The sequence below is a fragment of the Pan paniscus genome, chromosome 7, assembly GCF_029289425.2.
Source record: "Pan paniscus chromosome 7, NHGRI_mPanPan1-v2.0_pri, whole genome shotgun sequence".
Classification (NCBI taxonomy): Eukaryota; Metazoa; Chordata; class Mammalia; order Primates; family Hominidae; genus Pan; species Pan paniscus.
In genome coordinates, this window is record NC_073256.2 from 140,389,985 (window position 1) to 140,409,759 (window position 19,775).

Below are 19,775 nucleotides of genomic sequence, written 5' to 3' on the forward strand. Positions count from 1 at the left end.
GACCAACATGCAGGAGCGTGCTGGGCAGAGAGGAGGGAAAGAACATTCCAGACAGAAGAAACAACATACTCAAGGGGAACTGAAAGGTGGCCATGGTGGGCATGACTTGCCTGGGTTCACACTTCACAAAAGTGCAGAGGTTAAAAGCCAGAGCGTTAGGTGGACTCACATATAATCAAAATTTCCCTTGAAATTCCTCTGTCTCACCAGTAAAGGAGATGACATGGTTCATTGTCCATAACCCTAGAGAAAGTTTGATGCCCTCTGAGCTACTCAAGGAAGGAGCAAAAGGAAAACCAACTTGCAAATGTCCTGGGCATTCAGACCCATCTGCCCTAGTGGAAAATGGAGGCTGGATGGTGGAAAATTCTAGAGCACCCACATGCCTATACATTTTACTTTATTCTTTCTATAACCTTAATACTTACTGTATTAGTTAGCTAAGGCTGCCAGAACAGAATGCCACAGACTGGGTCACTTAAACAACAGAAATTTATTTTCTCACAGTTCTGGAGGCTAGATGTTCAAGCTCAGGACACCAGCAGGGTTAGTTTCTGGTGAGGCCTCTCTTCGTAGCTTGCCAACACCCACCTTCTCACTGTTCCTCACATAGTCTTTGCTCTGTGTGTTCACATGGCTGGTGTCTCTTCTTTTTCTTGTAAGGACACCAGTCCTATGAGATTAGGACTTAATTACCCCACCCTTAGTTACCTCCTTAAAGGCACTATCTCCAAATACAGTCACCTTAGAGATTACGGCTTCAACATATGAATTTAGGGGGGATATAATTCTGTTCATAATGCTTACAAACAGTTGTCTGTATTTGTCCGGATTAAGTGAGGTAATATAAATGAAAGCCCCTTGTATTAGGCTGTTTTCATACTGCTATAAAGAACTGCCCAAGACTAGGTAATTTATAAAGGAAAGAGGTTTAATTGACTCACAGTTCAGCATGGCTGGGGAGGCCTCAGGAAACTTACGATCATGGTGGAAGGCGAAGGGGAAGCAAGGCACCTTCTTCACAAGGTGGCAGGAAGAAGTGCTGAGGGAAGAGGGAAGATCCCCTTATAAAACCATCAGATCTCATGAGAACTCACTCACTATCAGGAGAACAGCTTGGGGGAAACCACCCCCTTGATTCAATTACCTCCACCTGGTCTCTCCCTTGACACGTGGGGATTATGGGGATTACAATTCAAGATGAGATTTGGGTGGGGACACAAAGCCTAACAATATCACCCCTAGAGCAGGGTTCTAGCATTAGTACCAATAGATACTGCATCTCAACTTGCTTACTGCTCTCTATATGGAGAAGAACTTGGCCCCCTGCTTCTTGCCTTTCCAAGTTGACCTTTTCTGTTGGGGCCCCACATGTTCATGCCAGTGGGTGTTAATTGCATCTCAGGAGGGGTTGGGCTGGGGGTGTCTGGGGCGGTGACACAGGGTAGCACTGCTGAGCACTCACTGTTCCAGGCCTGCTCAGGCACTGTGCATGTGCTGACTCATCTCATTCTCACAGTCACACTCCAAACTATTTTAATAGTTTTGGGGGAACATGTGGTGTTGGGTTACATGGATAAGTTCTTTAGGTGTGATTTCTGAGCTTTCGGTGCACCTATCACCCGAGCAGTGTACACTGCACCCAATGTGTACTCTTTTATCCCTCACCCCCCTCTCATCCTTCCCCTGAAGTCCCCAGAGTCTATTATGTCATTCTTATGCCTTTGCTTCCTCATAGCTTAGCTCCCACTTGTGAGTGAGAACATATGATGTTTGGTTTTCCATTCCTGAGTTACTTCACTTAGAATAATGGTCTCCAACTCCATCCAGGTTGCTGTGAATGCCATTATTTCATTCCTTTTTATGGCTGAGTAGTATTCCATGGTATATACATACCACATTTTCTTTATCCACTTGTTGGTTGATGGGCATCTAGGCTCGTTACATATTTTTGCAATTGTGAATTTTGCTGCTATAAACATGCGTGTGCAAGTGTCTTCATATAATGACTTCTTTGTCTCTGGGTAGGTACCCAGTAGTGGGATTGCTGGATCAAATGGTAGTTCTACTTTTAGTTCTTTAAGGACTCTCCACAGTTTTTCATAGTGGTTGTACTAGTTTACATTTCCACCAGCATTGTAAAAGTGTTCCCTTTTTATCACGTCCATGCCAACATCTATTATTTTTTGGTTATTTAATTATGGCCATTCTTGCAGGAGTTAGGTAGTATTGCATTATGATTTTGATTTGCATTTCCCTGATAATGAGTGCTGTTGAGCATTTTTTTCATGTTTTTTTGGCCATTCATATATCTTCTTTTGAGAATTGTCTATTCATGTCTTTAGCCCACTTTATGCGGGATTGTTTTTTCTTGGTGATTTGTTTGAGTTCCTTGTAGATTCTGGATATTAGTCCTTTGTCAGATGCGTAGTTTGTGAATATTTTCTCCCACTCTGTGGGTTGTCTGTTTACTCTGCTGATTATTTCTTTTTCTGTGCAGAAGCTTTTTAGTTTAATTAAGTCCCATCTATTTATCTTTGTTTTTGCTGCATTTGCTTTTGGGTTCTTGGTCATGAACTCTTTGCCTAGGCCAATGTCTAGAAGAGTTTTTCTGATGTTATCTTGGAGAATTTTTATGACTTCACGTCTTAGATTTAAGTCTTTTATTCATCTTGAGTTGATTTTTGTATAAGGTGAGAGATGAGGACCCAGTTTCATTCTTCTACATGAGGCTAGCCAATTATCCCAGCACCATTTATTGAATAGGGTGTCCTTTCCCCACTTTATGTTTTTGTTTGCTTTGTCAAAGATCAATTGGCTGTAAGTATCTGGCTTTATATATATTTTCTCTATCCTGTTCCATTGGTCTATGTGCCTGTTTTTATACCAGTACTATGCTGTTTTGGTAACTATAGCCTTGTAATATAGTTTGAAGTAAGGTAATGTGATGCCCCCAGATTTGTTCTTTTTGCTTAGTCTTGCTTTTGGCTATACGGGCTCTTTTTTGGCTTCATATGACTTTTAAGATTGTTTTTTCTAGTTCTATGAAGAATGATGATGGTATTTTGATGGGAATTGCATTGAATTTATAGATTGCTTTTGGTAGTATGGTCATTTTCACAATATTAATTCTACCCATCCGTGAGCATGGGATGTGTTTCCATTTGTTTGTGTCATCTATGGTTTATTTCAGCTGTGTTTTATAATTTTCCTTGTAGAGCTCTTTCACTTCTTTTGTTAGGTATATTCCTAAGTTGGGGTTTTTTTTGTTGTTTCTTTGTTTGTTTGTTTCTTTGCACCTGTTATAAAAATAGTTGAGTTCTTGATTTGACTCTCAGCTTGGTTGCTATTGGTGTATGGTAGTGCCACTGATTTGTGTACATTGATTTTGTATTCTGAAACACTGAATTCATTTATCAGATCTAAGAGCTTTTTGGATGAGTCTTTAGGGTTTTCTAGATATATAATCAACATAGTCAGCAAACAGCAACAGTCTGACTTCCTCAATTTGTATGCCCTTTATTTCTTTCTCTTGTCTGATTGCTCTGGCTAGGACTTCTGGTATTGTGTTGAATAAAAGTGGGGAAAGTGGACATCTTTGTCTTGTTCCGGTTTTCAGGGGAACTACTTTCAACTTTTCCCCATTTAATGTAATGTTGGCTGTGGGTTTATCATAGATGGCTTTTATTACCTCAAGGTGTGTCCCTTCTATGCCAATTTTGCTGAGGGTTTTAATCATATAGGGATGCTGGATTTTGTCAAATGCTTTTTCTGCATCTGTTGAGATGATCATATGATTTTTGTTTTCACTTTTTTTTAATGTGGTGTATCACATTTGACTTGTGTATGTTAAACCAGCCCTGCATCCCTGGTATAAAACCCCCTTGATCATGGTGGATTATCTCTTTGGTATGCTTTTGAATTCAGTTAGCTAGTATTTTGTTAAGGATTTTTGCATCTATGGCCATCAGGGATATTGGTCTGTAGTTTTATTTTTCTTTTGTTACATCTTTTCCTGATTTTGGTATTAGGTGATACTGGCTTCGTAGAAGGATTTAGGGAGGATTCCTTCTTTATCTTTTGCAATAGTTTCAGTAGGATTGGTATCAATTCTTTTTTTGAATGTCTGATAGAATTCAGCTGTGAATCCACCTGGTCCTGGACTTTTTTTTGTTGGCAATTTTTTTATTACTCTTTCAGTCTTGCTACTTGTTATTTGTCTGTTAAGAGTTTCTGTTTCTTCTGGGTTTAATCTAGGAAGGTTGTATATTTCCAGGATTATTTATCTCCTCTAGGTTTTCTAGTTTATGCTCATAAAGGTGTTCATAGAAGCCTTGAATATCTTTTGTATTTCTATGGTATTGGTTGTAATATCTCCTATTTTTGTTTCTAATTGAGTTTATTTGGATCTTCTCTCTTTTTTTTTTTTGTTAATCTCACAAGTGGTCTATCAATTTTGTTTATCTTTTCAAAGAACCAGCTTTTTGTTTCATTTATCTTTTGAGTTGTTTTTTTCTTTTAATTTCATTTGGTTCTGCTCTAATCTTTGTTATTTCTTTTCTTCTGCTGGGTTTGGGTTTGGTTTGTTCTTGTTTCTCTAGTTTCTTGAGGTGTGAGTTTAGGCTGTTTATTTGTGCTCTTAGACTTTTTGATTGTAGACACTTAATGCTATGAACTTTCCTCTTGGCACTGCTTTTGCTGTATCCCAGAGGTTTTGATCAGTTGCATCACTATTATTGTTCAGTTCAAATAATTTTTTAATTTCCATCTTGATTTCATTGTTGACCCAAGGATCATTCAAGAGCGTATCATTTAACTTCCACGTATTTGTATAATTTTGACCGTTCCTTTCGGAGTTAATTTCCAATTTTATTCCACTGTGGTCTGAGAGAGTACTTGATATAATTTCAATTTTCTTAAATTTATTAAGACTTGTTTTGTGGCCTATCATATGGTCTGTCTTGGAGAATGTTCCATGTGCTGATGAAAATAATGTATATTCTGCAGTTGTTGAGTAGAACATTCGGAAAATATCTGCTAAGCCCATTTGTTCTACGGTGTAGTTTGCGTCTGTTGTTTCTTTGTTGGCTTTCCGTCTTGATGACCTGTCTAGTGCTGTCAGTGTACTGTTGAAGTCCCCACTATTATTGAGTTGCTGTCTGTCTCATTTCTTAGGTCTAGTAGTAATTGTTTTATAAATTTGGGAGCTCTAGTACTATGTGCACATACATTTAGGATTATAATATTTTCGTATTGAACTAATTCTTTTATCATTATATAATGTCCCTCTTTGTCTTTTTTAACTGTTGTTGCTTTAAAGTCTGTTTTGTCTGCTATAAGAATAGCTAGTCCTGCCCACTTTTGGTTTCCATTTGCATGGAATATCTTTTTCCACTCCTTTACCTTAAGTTTATGTGAATCCTTATGTGTTAGGTGAGTCTCTTGAAGACAGCAGATACTTGATTGGTAGATTTTTATCCATTCTGCCATTCAGTATATTTTAAACGGAGCCTTTAGGCCATTTACATTCAGTGTTAGCATTGAGATGTGAGGTACTGTTCTATTCACATTCTAGTTGTTGCATGAATACCTTGGTTTTTTTTTCACTGTGTTACTGTTTCATAGGTCCAATGAGATTTATGCTTTAAGAAGGTTCTATTTTAGTGTATTTTGGGGTTTTGTTTTAAGGTTTAGGACTCCTTTTAGCATTTCTTGTAGCACTGGTTTGGTAGTGGTGAATTCTCTCGGCATTTGTTTGTCTGAAAAAGACTTTATATCTCCTTCATTTATGAAACTTAGTTTCACTGGATACAAAATTCTTCACTGGTAATTATTTTGTTTAAGGAGGCTAAAGATGGGATCCCAGTCACTTCTGGCTTGCAGGGTTTCTGCTGAGAAATCTGCTGTGAATCTGATAGGTTTTCCTTTATAGGTTACCTGATGCTTTTGCCTCACAGGTCTTAAGATTCTTTCCTTCATCTTGACTTTAGATAACCTGATGACCATGTGCCTAGGTGATGATATTTTTGTGATCAATTTCCTGGGTGTTCTTTGAGCTTTTTGTATTTGGATATCTAGATCTCTAGCAAGACCAGGGAAGTTTTCCTTGATTATTCCCTCAAATAAATTTTCTAGACTTTAAGATTTCTCTTCTTCCTCAGAAACACCATTATTCTCATGTTTGGTCATTTCACGTAATCCCAAATTTCTTGGAGGCTTTGTTCATTTTTTTTAATTAGTTTTTGTCTCTGTCAGGTTGGGTTAATTCAAAAGCCTTGTCTTCAAGCTCTAAAGCTATTTCTTCTACTTGTTTGATCCTGTTGTTAAAACTTTCCAGTGTATTTTGCATTTCTCTAAATGTGTCTTTCATTTCCAGAAGTTGTGACTGTCTTTTCTTTATGATATCTGTTTCTCTAGAGACTTCATCCATATCCTGTATTGTTGTTTCAATGTCTTTAAATTGGTTTTCACCTTTTCCTGGTGCCTCCTTGAGTAGCTGAATAATGAACCTTCTGAATTCTTTTTCTGGCAATTCAGATTTCATCTTGGTTTGAGTCCATTGCTAGAGAGCTAGTGTGATCTTATGGGAGTGTTTTAGAACCTTGTTTTATCATTATTACCAGAATTACTTTTCTGTTTCCTTCTCATTTAGGTAGACTGTTTCAGTGGAAACATCTGGAACTCAAGGGCTGCTGTTCAGGTTCTTTTGTCCCATGGGGTGATCCCTTGATGTGTTGCTCTCCCCCTTTCTCTAGGGATGGGGCTTCCTGAGAGCCAGACTGCAGTGGTTATTATTGCCCTTCTGGGTCTAGCCACCCAGTGGGGCTGCTGGGCTCCAGGCTGGTGCTGGGGAATGTCTGTAAAGAGTCCTGTGATGTGATCCATCTTCAGGTCTCCCAGTCTTGGATACCAGCACCTGCTCCCGTGGAGGTGGCATGGGAGTGAAGTGGACTCTGGGAGTCCTTGATTGTAGTTTTGTTTAGTGCAGTGGTTTTCTCAAATGCTGGTTACACCAGCAGTAAAATTGCATGGACAGACTCAGGACTTCTGGTTAGCCAGGATGTTGCAGGTAGTGGCATTAGCTGTTGTTTGCTCCTTTGAAGCAAGGTTGTTCTGTTATGAGTTGCTGTAATGGTTTGAGTTGGTTGGCCTCCAGCCGGGAGGTGGTGCTTTCAGGAAAGCGCCAGCTGCAGTAGTAGAAGGGGATATAATTCTGCCCTACATTGGCCAGGATGAGTACTCAGGTTTCTTAGGCAATGGACAGGACCACTGAACTTCCAAAAGATTATGTCTTTTTTCTTCAGCTACCAGGGCAGGTAGAGACAAACCATCAGGTGGGGGCAGGGTTAGGCGAGTCTGAGCTCAGACTCTCCTTGGGCAGGGCTTCATGTTAGTTTCTTTATTTAGGGCTGATGAGAAGGCGGTGCAGAAAGGTAGCTCATGCAAGTCTTTGAGGTAAAAAGTGGTGGAGCTGGAATTCAAATCCACCCCTACACCCACACATGTAAGCACTTTGGGGAATCTGCCCAGTGAGTTTAAAATACAGTTCCATTTGCTCTGGTTCTATTAAATTCCCCTGGCCAATATGCACTGATAGGCCAGGAGCAGGAAAGGCATTCCTACTGTCTCTGAGCCTCCCTGCAAGCAGCTTGAGGAATATATACCTGGCCTGTGGGTCTCAGCAAGTTCCCCAACCCTAGAGGCCCTTCAAACCACGCAGGGAAGGAGAGCTTTGGCGGGATGTGGCCAAAACTGACCCAAGCCTGGTGTACAGACAATTTGGGATGGCACGGAGTTTTTGTCATCCACTGGGAAGTTGCTTAATCTTCCTCCAGGCCAACACATTTCCCCTTTTTAAATTCTAGTTAAAAATCAGACTGTGCCCCCTACCCTCAATAAAAGAAATGAAAGTTTGAACTCAAATATTATGAGGCAGGCCAGGCACAGTGGCTCATGCCTGTAATCGCAGCACTTTGGGAGGCCAAGGCGGGTGGGTTACCTGAGGTCACAAGTTCAAGACCAGCCTGGCCAACATGGTGAAACCTCGTCTCTACTAAAAATACAAAAATTAGCCAGGCATGGTGGTGAGCGCCTATAATCCCAGCTACTTGGGAGGCTGAGGCAGGAGAATCACTTGAACCTGGGAGGCAGAGGTTGCAGTGAGCCGAGATTGCACCAGTGAACTCCAGCCTGGGCAGCAAGAGCAAGACTCCGTCTTGGAAAAAAAAAAAGAAAGAAAAAGAAATATTATGAAGCAGACCAGACACAGTGACTCACGCATGTAATCTCAGCATTTTGGGAGGCCAAGCCAGGTGGATCACTTGAGGCCAAGAGTTCGAGACCAGCCTGGCGAACATAGTGAAATCCCACCTGTACTAAAAATACAAAAATTAGAGCCGGGTGTGGTGGCACACACCTGTAGTTCCAGCCATTCGGGAGGCTGAGGCATGAGAATTGCTTGAGCCCAGGAGGTGGGGATTGCAGTGAGCCAAGATCATGCCACTGCACTCCAGCCTGGGTGACAGAGCAAGACTCTGTCTCAAAAAAAAAAAAAAAAAAGAAATATTATGGAGCAGTACAGAAATAGACAGTGGAGTGATGTTGACCAGGGGATGGGGCAGGGGGATGTGGGGAATTTTCATACAATGGGTGTAAAGTTGCAGTTATACAGATGAGTAACTTCTGGAGGTATGTTGTACAACATAGTGCCTGTAGTTAATAGGAAGATATTTACTTCAAAATGTGTTCAGAGGGCAGATCTCATGTTATATCCTTACCTCCCCACTGCCCCCCCCCAAAATAGACACAAGCAAACTTTATGTTTGTTACTGGATTGTAGTGACAGTAACATGAGTGTATGCATATGCCCAAACTCACTAAATTACATCCATTATGTGCGGCTTTCTGCAAACGAGTTATACGTCAATAAAGCTAGGGCAAAGAGGGAAAAAATGCAACCAGAAAGAAAAGACGTTGCCTACAGAGAAACTACAGTTAAACTGACAGGTTTGTCCGTAACAAAAATAGAAGCCAGATGACAATGGAACAAAATGTTTAGCAGATAACAGGCACTTGGCAAATGAGCAATAAACCTTGCTACACCTCTCAAAAAAAATGTTATGGAGAGATAATCAATCACTCTCTCAGTGTTTGTTTTCCTTTCTCCTGGAGTGCAGTGTTACTCACTCCCAAGTCCCTAGGGCCCTAGGGAAAGTTCTCCTGGGAAAATTAAAGATAAACAGAAACGAAAGCTGTCACATGGGAAAACAATTCTAATGTTTTTGTTTCTCCAATGAGGAAAGTAACAGAGAAGCAGATTTTGCTAAAGAATTAGTACTTCTTAACATTCCAGGTTTTCCCCAAGACAGAAAGGGAGGGTGGGAGGCAGTGGGTTCCCATCCTGGGACGTGTTCACCGAGAGCCTGGACATCACGTGGTAGAAATGTCCCAGAGGCCATAAGGAAATGCCTGCCCGATGGCCTTGCAGCGTCCTCCAGGGCTCTGAGAGGTACTCTAGGATGAGGCACTGGCCCTTTGCTGGGTGACTGTCTCTGACCAGGTAATAGGACTCTGAGAGAAGCCCAGGGGAGTTAGCAAGAGCCATACAGCCCAAAGCACTGCAATGCTCTATAGAACAGCAATCCTGAAATGTGGACTTTGTCACCACCCTTGGGTCACAGCCACTCCTCTGACAGCACTATGCTCACTTTCCATTTTCCATTCATTGACAAATGCCTGTTGAGTATGCTGCATGGGCCAGACTCCACAGGGAGCGGATGGCGGGGTCAGCCTGCTTGCTTTGCACCCTGTCTGTAACCCTGCCAGCAGCCCATGGGCTCTGTGCAATGGAAGTGAGACTCTGGGAGGTTAAGTAACCAACCTCAGCACGTAGCCAGGAAGTGGCAGATCCTGGATCCCAGCTTTCTCCAACTCCACAGCTCTTTCCACCCCATCCTGCAGTCCTGTGCTGACCCAACGTTCTTTAGCCGGGTTGGGAGAAAGAACATCGGTAGCTGTCTTCCCGCCTTGGGCCTTGTCTCCTAGGATCTGGAAGTGTTCAGGGGGACATCCAATCAGTGGCAGCCTCCCTCCCAAAGGTGGTGGAAGTCCCCATTTGCTGGGGAAAACCCTGTTTCTTGGAAAGCACCGGCAGAGGCTGACCGTGGGCTACTGTGCCAACCCAGGGAGTGCATGTGGCTCTGCCTGGGATCAGCAATAAGGCTCGTGGTCCTCACTGGGTGCCCCAGCCCCCTACCTTTGAAGCCACCATGCTCTCTTCAATTGCTACCTAGCTCTGTGCATGGAGAGGCTGTGCATGACCTGGACCCAAAATAGGTACAGGGAGGAGCAATTAAGAATCAGGAGGCTCTGAAGTTGGACTGGCCAAGGTGGAGTCGGGCTCCACCACTCACTGGTTACCTAATGTGAAGCACAACATTTAATCTCTCTAAGCCTCCATTTCTTCGCTATGAAGTGGGTCTACCAATCACCTGCCAGTCACTGTAAGGAGTAGATGAGATGAGCCGTATTACCACTTAGCATGGGGCCTGGTGTGAGAAACTAGCTACTCTCACTGTTGGAGGGAGAGTCATGATCATTCTTGTTTTTGAGCATGCCACTGAGCAGGCCGTGGCCTAAGAGAAAGCACTTTTCCTCCTGAGCTTCCTTTTTTTTTTTTTTTCGTGGTGAAATGAGTGATCTTGACAACATCACCTATAAGGATCCCTGCAGTGTTTACAACTTGGTGACTTTGGCTGGATGACTTTTAGGTAGTCCACATTCTAAGGACACCCCTGGAATCTGGTTTTATCTGCAGACTTTTCTTTTATAAATTGGTTTCTTAACTCCAATATTCAATCTTACTCCCAGGAGCATCTAGGGAATGTGGGTGCATTTAACATCCAGACGTTAGGCATGAATGGCATTATCGATGATCAGCTGATGCCTCTGGCTGAGAAGTCCACTCTCCTTGCTGTTGGCCCCTGTACAAAAAAAAAAAAAAAAAAAAAAAAAAAAAACCCTTCTCAGGGCCTTCTCAGCCAAACAGCCTTACCAGGAGGGAGGCAAAGAAAAGGCCAGTGGCTCCGAGAATCTACAGATCTGAAAAACTTCTAGCCTGTCATGGAATACTGGCTGTGTCCTCTAGAGACCTGAGCCTTGCTTGGATCCCTTTCCCAGGATCTCTAGATCTTGGGAGGAGACAAAAGTAATGATGGAGACCTGTCCCCATTTCCTCTACCTACCACAAAGTATTGCAAACTGGATGGCTCAAAACAATAGAAGTTTATTGTTTCACAGTTCTGCAGGCCAGAAGACAAAAATCAGGGAGTCTGTGATGGTTGCTTCCTTCTGAGGGCTGTGCGGGAGTCTGTTCTGTGCCCATCTCCCAGCTTCTGGTGTCTGCCGACAGTCTTTTGCATTCCTTAGCTTGTGGATGCGTCAGCCCAATATCTGCCTCAATCATCGCATGGTCTCTTCCCTGTGTGTGAGTCTTCACATCTTCCCTCTATGCACATCTGTCTCTGTGTCCAAATTTCCCCCTTCTGTAAGGACACTAGTCATGTTGGATTAGAGTCCACCCTGATGGCCTCATTCTCACTTGATTTAACTGTATTACCTCTCTAAAGGCATTTCTAATAGGGTAACATTCTGAAGTACTGAGAATCAGGACTTCAATATATACTTTTGGGGGGACACCATTCCACCTATAACAAGGTCCTTGGACTATTTTCATTACTTCCAAGGGTATAAGAATTAAACATTTCTTCCTACTGATTCTTAATAATTCTGTTTATTAAGTGCACAGACTCTAGAGATTACCTGGGTTTGAATCTTGGCTCTGCCACTTACTAGCTGTGTGATCTTGGGAAACTTATTAGGCCCCTATATGTTCAGTTTCCTCAACTGTAAAATAAGAATAATAATAATATTTACACCTCTTAGAATTCATATAAACATTAAATAAAAACACATTTACAATGCCTCATCTTATCACTCTTCTATATCCTACCACATTTGGAAAAGGCTCCATCTAATAAAAACAGCAGAAGTATCTACAATATTTACCATGTGCCAGGCACTAGTCCAAATACTGTTGTGTACATCAACGCATGGCATCATCGCAGCAACTTTCTAAGGTGGGTGCTAGTGTCATCCCTGTTATACAGAAGCAAAAACTAAGCCCTAGAGTGATCAAGTCCTATAGGTACAGCCCTGCAGCCACTAAGGGGAGAAGTTAGGACCCAAATCCAGATTTGTCTGACTCCAGGGCCTTTTAGGAGCCACTGGGACTGGTTGACTTTCTAGGAATAATAAAAGGGTCTTGTAAGGATGAAAAGAATCACAGGCCACCACCTTCACTTGCCCAGAAAGTCACTCTGTTTTCAAAGGCCTGATTCTGGAGGCTTTTCCTATTATGGCGGACTGTGCTCAGAAAACACACTCACTCGTTTCTTTACAACAGGCCCCGTACGTGAAGGGCATGTGTCTCTCTTCCAAGCCCCAGGATGACTTTGGAAGGCCCCCACCCCAACCCAGGAGAGCCAGGAAGAAGCAAACCATGATGCCTTCCCCCCAGGGAACAATGGTCATTTGCCTGACATCTTGACTCTGTGGTTTTGTGTCTTCTAGGGAAGTCTGTTAGAACTGCTGTGCTGATCAACGGGATGCTCCGTCTTTGAAGAAAGAAGAGATGGTCTCTCCCCAGCCATGGGCCACCCTTGCCAGTGACTCCAAGTGGAACTACTTAGCTCGCGTGTGCCTGGAGGGTGCGGGAAGCCCAGCGACTCTCAGACGCACCTCCCAGAGGACCGGTGGGAATTGTTCATAGTGCCAAAGTCCTACTACTGCGTTTTCAATGGGTCCTTGTACATAGTTTGCTCCTCTGCCCTAGCCCTCACCTCTTGCTATACTGGAACCGATTTGTACAATGTGGGAATTTTGTTACCTTTTTAATCAAGGGCAACTTCCTTTTCCAGCACTACCATTGTAAGGTTTTTTTCAGGAGGGAGGGCTAACCACCTTGCTTTTCTCTTTTCTCTTTTTCTTTTTTTTATTTTTGTTTTATTAATTTGGGGAAAGGGGTGTTAGTATTAGTGCCATGATATCTACTGGATTTTAAGTAGGGAGACTTTATTTTTAAAGGTAGGTTGAAATTTGGGAGATTTCTCGGCAGGAAGGGCTGAAATCCAGGCCCCTGTCTCAACTTGGAGAGAGGTGACAGACGGCAGATCTTCCAAATCAAATTCCTTTCCAGTTCTTCCCCTGGCTGCCTTTTTGGGGGTCCCTGCCTTAGCCCCACACAAGGCTTTCTGAACTGCCAAGAGGGGATCTGGCTTCTCAACTGCTCGGCCTCTTGGGCCAGGCTGTGCCCAGCCAGCCCTGGGAGAACTGGGTAGCAGGTGGCTGACTTCTTTAAGCACCTTTCTAAATACCAGCAGAAGAGGCTCCCGCCTCTGTTAGCATGATCAGTACTATTGTGACATTAAAACAACAACAATAAGATCTTCCTATCTGGAGGGTACAGAGGTGAATGGCTTTGGTTTTCATTTCTCTTCTTCACTGCCTTTTCTCGGTGTGGTATTTGACAAGATTTTAGCTCAAAGCCTCACCATGAATTGATTTTTTTTGTTTGTGTGTGTGTTTGTTTTGGGACAATTTTAGATACCTGAGTGCACTTTTTCAGTTAGTCCTAACTTTTAAAAGAAGGAAAACCAAGAGACATATCTGGTGTACGTGTTGCAGTATGAATTCTGGTTGCAATCCCTCCCCCTCCCACACTGCCCCCCATTTGAGTACACCGCACAAGTCAAACGCTAGGAAGTTTGAATAAAACCAATTTTTCTAACTTGTTGCTCATTTGTTGTAACTCAATAAAGCAAAGACTAAACATTTTTATAACCTTTTCCTCTACTTCGCCTTCTTTATTGTCGTCTGGCTCCCGAGGGCTTGGTGTAAGGGTTCTGACTTGGATACCTCCCGTTTCAAATTCATTTTCCATCTTGGAGGGATCTGACATCGCAAACTGGACTTTAAAAATGGGATGTAGGCCCAGCGCAGTGGCTCACGCTGTAATCCCAGCACTTTGGGAGGCCAAGGCGGGTGGATCACCTGAGGTCAGGAGTTCGAGACCAGCCTGGCCAACATAGTGAAACCCCATTTCTACTAAAAATACAAAGATTAGCTGAGTGTGGTGGTGTGCACCTGTAGTCCCAGCTACTCAGGAGGCTGGAGAATCGCTTGAACCTAGGAGGCGGAGGTTGCAGTGAGCCAAGATGGCGCCACTGCACTCCAGCCTGGGCAGCAAGAGTGAAACTTTGTCCCCTCCCTCCCCCCTCCCCGAAAAAAAACTGGATGTAAGTGTTGTAGGAATCTTCAGCAGATCTCATTGACACAGAGAAGGAAGTTATAGGCCCTTCCTTCTCCCAGGTCTCACAAATAGATTCATAAAATAGTCAAGAGAAGAGCTTCAGAGTGGGAATGAGAAGCCCCTCTGTGCACAGGCTCGCCCTTGGATGACCTGAGCTAAGTCACTCCCCCTCCCTGGGCTGCTGGTGAGTGGTAGCTGGGGCACTGCCATTTCTCTGAGAAGGTGGCTTTTAAGTATCTCTGCCCTGGTGAGGTTTAAAGAGTCCCTCACTCTTCACACCTGACACTCGTCTAGACCAGTGGTTCTCAAACATGAGTGGGCACCAGCATCACCTGGAAGGTTGGTTAGGCTGTCTGATCGGCATGTCTGGGGTGGGAACCAAGAATGTGCATTGCTAACAAGCTCCTCACCTTGGGAACCTCTGGTCTAGATGCTTCATTTTTACGGGAACTTACAGACTTTTGGCCAGTCTATCTAAACTTAGCATGTGTTTATTTTACAGATAACGGGAAAGACCCACTTCCCAAAATACAGGAAACACTGAAAAATTCAAGATTCAAAAGGGCCTGGCCTTCTCTGGGGGATTCCCTCAGTCCCCCATCCTGTGGGCTCCCATGACACCCTCTCTGCACATAGCCCTCACCACACAGCTCTCGGATTCATTTGGTCAGCTTGTCAATTCCCCCAAGCTGAGAGGAGGGGCCATAGATTTTCCATAACTTTACACCTCTCCAAAATTCCGCTAATTCTCTTTACCACTCAGCAAAGTTGAATGTAGACAGCGATTCAAAAATAAAAATAGGCCAGGTACAGTGGCTCACACCTGTAATCCCAGCAATTTGGGAGGCCGAGGCGGGCGGATCACTTGAGGCCAGGAGTTCGAGACCAGGCTGACCAACATGGTGAAACCCTGTCTCTACTAAAAATACAAAAATTAGTTGGGTGTGGTGGTATGTGCCTATAATCCCAGCTACTGGGGCTGAGGCACAAGAATCACTTGAACCCAGGAGGTGGAGGTTGCAGTGACCCAAGATCACTCCACTGCACTTCAGCCTGGGCAACAGAGCAAGACTCCATCTCAAAAATAAATAAATAAAAGTAAAAATCATCGCTATCTTTTTTATTGAGCACTTATTATGGGTTGGGCTTTGCGCTGAGTGCCTTACATACATTTTCTTATTTTTATCTTTACAACCCTGTGAGATAGGTGCCCCCATTTTGCAAATGAGGAAACTGAGGCTTAGGTTTTGTAACAAGCCCAAGATCATGCAGATACTAAGCGGTTGTCATGGGAGCCTACTAATTTTGCCTATTATGTGTCCCTTACCTGCTGCTTCTGGTAAAAGCAGCCTATTTTCTATGGGAACTGCCCTCCCCATTCCATGAGGCTGTGCTGTGACTATTGACAGACCTGCTCAAGCAACATGATCCAAGCCTAGCCAATCATAGTTCCCGTCCCCTGGCCCTAGTGATGGTATGTGGGCCAAGCAGGGCCAACCAAGCCTCTTCTTGAGAGATGGCTGTAAAGAGAAAAAAAGCTCATTCTTTCTGCTTAGGTAGCTAAATTAAGAAGATGTGGGCCAGGCCAGGTGCAGTGGCTCATGCGTGTAATCCCAACACTTTGGGAGGCTGAGATGGGTGGATCACAAGGTCAGGCGATCAAGACCATCCTGGCTAACATGGTGAAACCCCGTCTCTACTAAAAAATACAAATACAAAATTAGCCGGGCGGGGTGGCGGGCACCTTAGTCCCAGCTACTCAGGAGGCTGAGGCAGGAGAATGGTGTGAACACGGGAGGTGGAGCTTGCAGTGAGCCAAGATCGCGCCACTGCACTCCAAACTGGGCAACAGAGTGAGACTCCATCTCAAAAAAAAAAAAAAAAAAAAAGGAAAGATGTGGGCCTGGGGCTGAGTGCAGCTATTTTCTCTGCCATGGGGAGGATGTCTCTCTACAAAACATAAAAACTCAGTGAGAAAAGCAAATATTTGCTAGTATTACAGTTGTTGGAATATGGCATAGTAGATAAGTTGCTTGAACAAGGAAACACCAAAATGCAGTGTTTGAAACAAGATAAAAGTTTATTTCTGTCTCAGGCAACAGTCCAGGGTGGGTCATCAGGCAGTGCTCCACAGAGCCATTCAGGGACCCAGGGTGCCAAGCAGCCCTGCTGTCCTCAGCAGGCGCCTTCCATCTCTAGATCAGAACTGACTGCTTCAATTCCTCATCCACGTGGCCAAAAGTCCACTTCTACATTCCAGCCCTTGAGAAACAGGAGAGCAAGAACTTCAGTTTTAAGGTCATGAAACAGAAACTGGTCACTTCAGTTCCTATCCTATTGGCCAAAACCTAGACATGGTGACACCTCAGTGGAAAGAAAGTTGGGGATGTAGGCTCTGGATAGGTGGCCAAGAACCAACAGAGAAGGGGCTCTGTATCTGAAAGGAAGAAGGGGAGAGTGGATATCAAGGATAGAGCAATCTCAGGTCAAGTTTACCTCCACCCTCCCCAGTTACATGAGCCCAGAATGAACTATTTATGTTTTCAGCTGGTTTACTAGGGTTTTTGGAACTTAAAACCAAAAATCATGACCAATATAGTCTTGAAGCCTCAGTCTCCCTGACTGGTGCTCCCAGGGGCTGCAGGGGCTGAATCACAGAGGGGAGGGTCCTGGAGTAGATAGAATGGAAGGACTGGAAGGTGAGTGCAAGATCACATCTAAAGAGGGCTTATTTGGAGTGTCAGACCCACTAGATGAGAAATGGGAGACAAAGAAAGAGGTCTTGAGCAAAGGGCCCCAAGTCCACATTGAGTCAAAAGGATGACAACAGGTGAGTTTCAGCCTTCTGCCATGAGCAAAGTGGGCCCAGGTATGTCTTTATTCCTCTTGAGTTCCAGTGACATCAAGAAGCAGAAGGTAAGGCAACTAAGTGCACAGGCTCGAGTCACGCTGCCTGAGGTCAAATCTCAGCTCTGCCACTTACTAGCTGTATGACCTTGGGCAAGTCACTTATTCGCTCTGTGTCTCAGTTCACTCACCTGTAAAATGAGATAATGATTGTGTCTATTCATATCGTGGCAGGTACCATGAGTCAGTATAGGGAAAGCATTTAGAACAGTTCCTCGTATCTATTAAATTCTCAGGGTTGCCATTGTTATTCCTGGGTGCATAATGCATGGATGGATTGACCCAAATTAAAATTATAGGGATTGGACAGACTCCCTCCCCCTTTTTATGAATATCAGCATCTAGCACAGTTGTGTTGTTGGAGAGTTCTTGTCCTTGACTAGAAGCCTTGCAATCCTGCAGCAGCCATTGACTGTGAGCTCCAGTTGCCTTGGAGATACCTTCCATCAACATCTATCCTCAGACCTCCGTCACCACTTCCTCATTCTTTCTCAGTCCCCTGCACTCTTCCAGTCTGTGGCATAGGCAGGATGCAAGGATGTCTTCTCCCTAATGAACTCTTCTCAGTCCCTCTCGAAGCTCACACTCCAGATGCCACACTCCACCTGGTCCATTCTAAGAGCACCTGATCTCTCTTTATGATCTCTGCTCAAGTGTCACCTGCCCTCCATGACCCCCTGTCTGCAGAGGTAGGACTAGGGTGAGTCAAGGAACGCACCTAAGGGTGCAAAGTTTAAGGCAGAAAGGTCATGCAGGTGACAAACCCTGCACTTGCAGGAGCCTGAAAGTGGGTGCCTGCCAAGATTTCTCATCCTAGGTGCCTCATGTGCCTCACTCTAGCCCTGACCTTGCCTACCCTTCATGCTTTTCTCTAACCATGCTTCACTATCTTCCGTCTTGCTTTTCACAACATATCGTCATGTATCTGTTTGTTTTTTGCCTTCTTCATCCCACTATATTGCAAGCTCCATGAGAGTAAGGACTGTATCTATCTTGTTTCCTCACTGTATCCCCTGTGCCTAGCACTGCATCTGGCACAAAGCAGATGCTCCATAAATATTTGTTAATGGATGGATGGGTGAATGGATGGATAATAGATGGGTAGATGATGGATAGATTATGAATAGACGGATGATGGATGGATGGATGAAGACTGCCAGCTCTGCAGTCAAACAGCCTGAGTTTGAATCACAGCTCTACTGCTGACGAGTTAGGTGATCTTGTGGGAGTTACTTAGCTTTTGTTGGAGCCCTGGTTCCTCATCTGAGACCTGGAGATGATTATACTCACGTAATAGGTTTGGTGTGAGGTTTAATTGAATGCATGGGAGCAAAATACTCAACACACAATAAGAGCTCTACAAATGTCCATTCCCCTCCCACCGCTCTAAGCAGGGAGTGACATCAACCCAAGCAGTGTGATACCTGTGCCTTTCCATCCCTGGATAGGAAGTTTGTGTGAGAAGGGCAGCCAGGAGGAAGTCGGATCCAGGTCTAGGAAATGATATTCCAGACATGTGCTTCTGGCATTGGAGACTTTGCCATATGTAGCCAACGCTGTCTTTAGCACCCTCTACCCCCAAACTCTTCCCTAATCCACAAACATTCCAAAATTCCAACCTGCACTTTTCTTTAAAAAAAGTTAAAGTGGCTGTGGCTAACTCATCTCCCAGTTCCTGCCTGCACTGTCTTCCCTGCCTGTGCCCCCAGCACCTGAACCTTCCCCAGACCTCATCACCCACATACTTCTTGTCCTCCCTCCCATTAATGAACATTTCCAACACTCTCTCCCTTGACAGGTGGCTGCCTTCCCCTCCTGCCATTTACCACCCTTGCGCTTAAGCTTGTCACTCCAAGGCAATTTAAATAAATCTTTCAAGCAAGATGGTATGAGATGCTATCAAATGCTTGAAGGACCCAAAGAGAAAGCCTTGATAATTGATGGGGATGGAAATACAATGGGAAGATGGGTGTGTTCTTTTAAACATTCAGCAAAATATGTCAAGATATCTTCCTCCACTGGAAATGATTAAAGAGTGGCAGAAACTAGGAAGGAGGTTCTTAGGGGGAATAGAGGGGCAGGATTCTTGGTGAAGTGGAAGAGAGCGGTGGGGTGGAGCGACCATCTGCTGCTTCTGTCTGCCCTGTACCTCTTGAACTCCTTCTCTTCCTTGAGGATGTACTCATATCTCCCTCCACTCATCTCATTCTTGGGGCTTCCCATCATGGTGACCCACTCTCCCATCTACAGCAGTGACCCACGGCACTCTAGTACCCTATTCAGGGACAGGTACAGTACCACGCATAAGACCCAAACAGCACCAAGTCAGATACTGGGAGGAAGAGCTTCCTTTCCCATTTAGATGGTAAGTGCAATCATGTTAGCTTGGAACCACCAGTGGCCAAAGCCCCTGCCAGGGAGAGGAAGCCAATCCTTAAGTAGAGAGAATGGGGCCGCAAACTCAAGAGGCAAGGGAGCAATAAAGGATGGAGCAAGGGAT

General features: G+C 44.1%; 1 protein-coding gene across 2 annotated transcripts in view; it reads left to right on the forward strand.

Moving 5' to 3' along the window:
* ZHX2 (zinc fingers and homeoboxes 2) overlaps window positions 1-13,899 on the forward strand; it is a 193,819-nt gene extending 179,920 nt beyond the window's left edge. For both annotated transcript variants that reach the window (XM_034966543.3, XM_063606886.1), the window contains exon 4: window positions 12,631-13,899. The gene's annotated coding sequence lies outside the window, so the exon portion shown is untranslated. The remainder of the gene's footprint in view (window positions 1-12,630) is intronic.
* The last annotated feature ends 5,876 nt before the right edge of the window (window positions 13,900-19,775 follow it).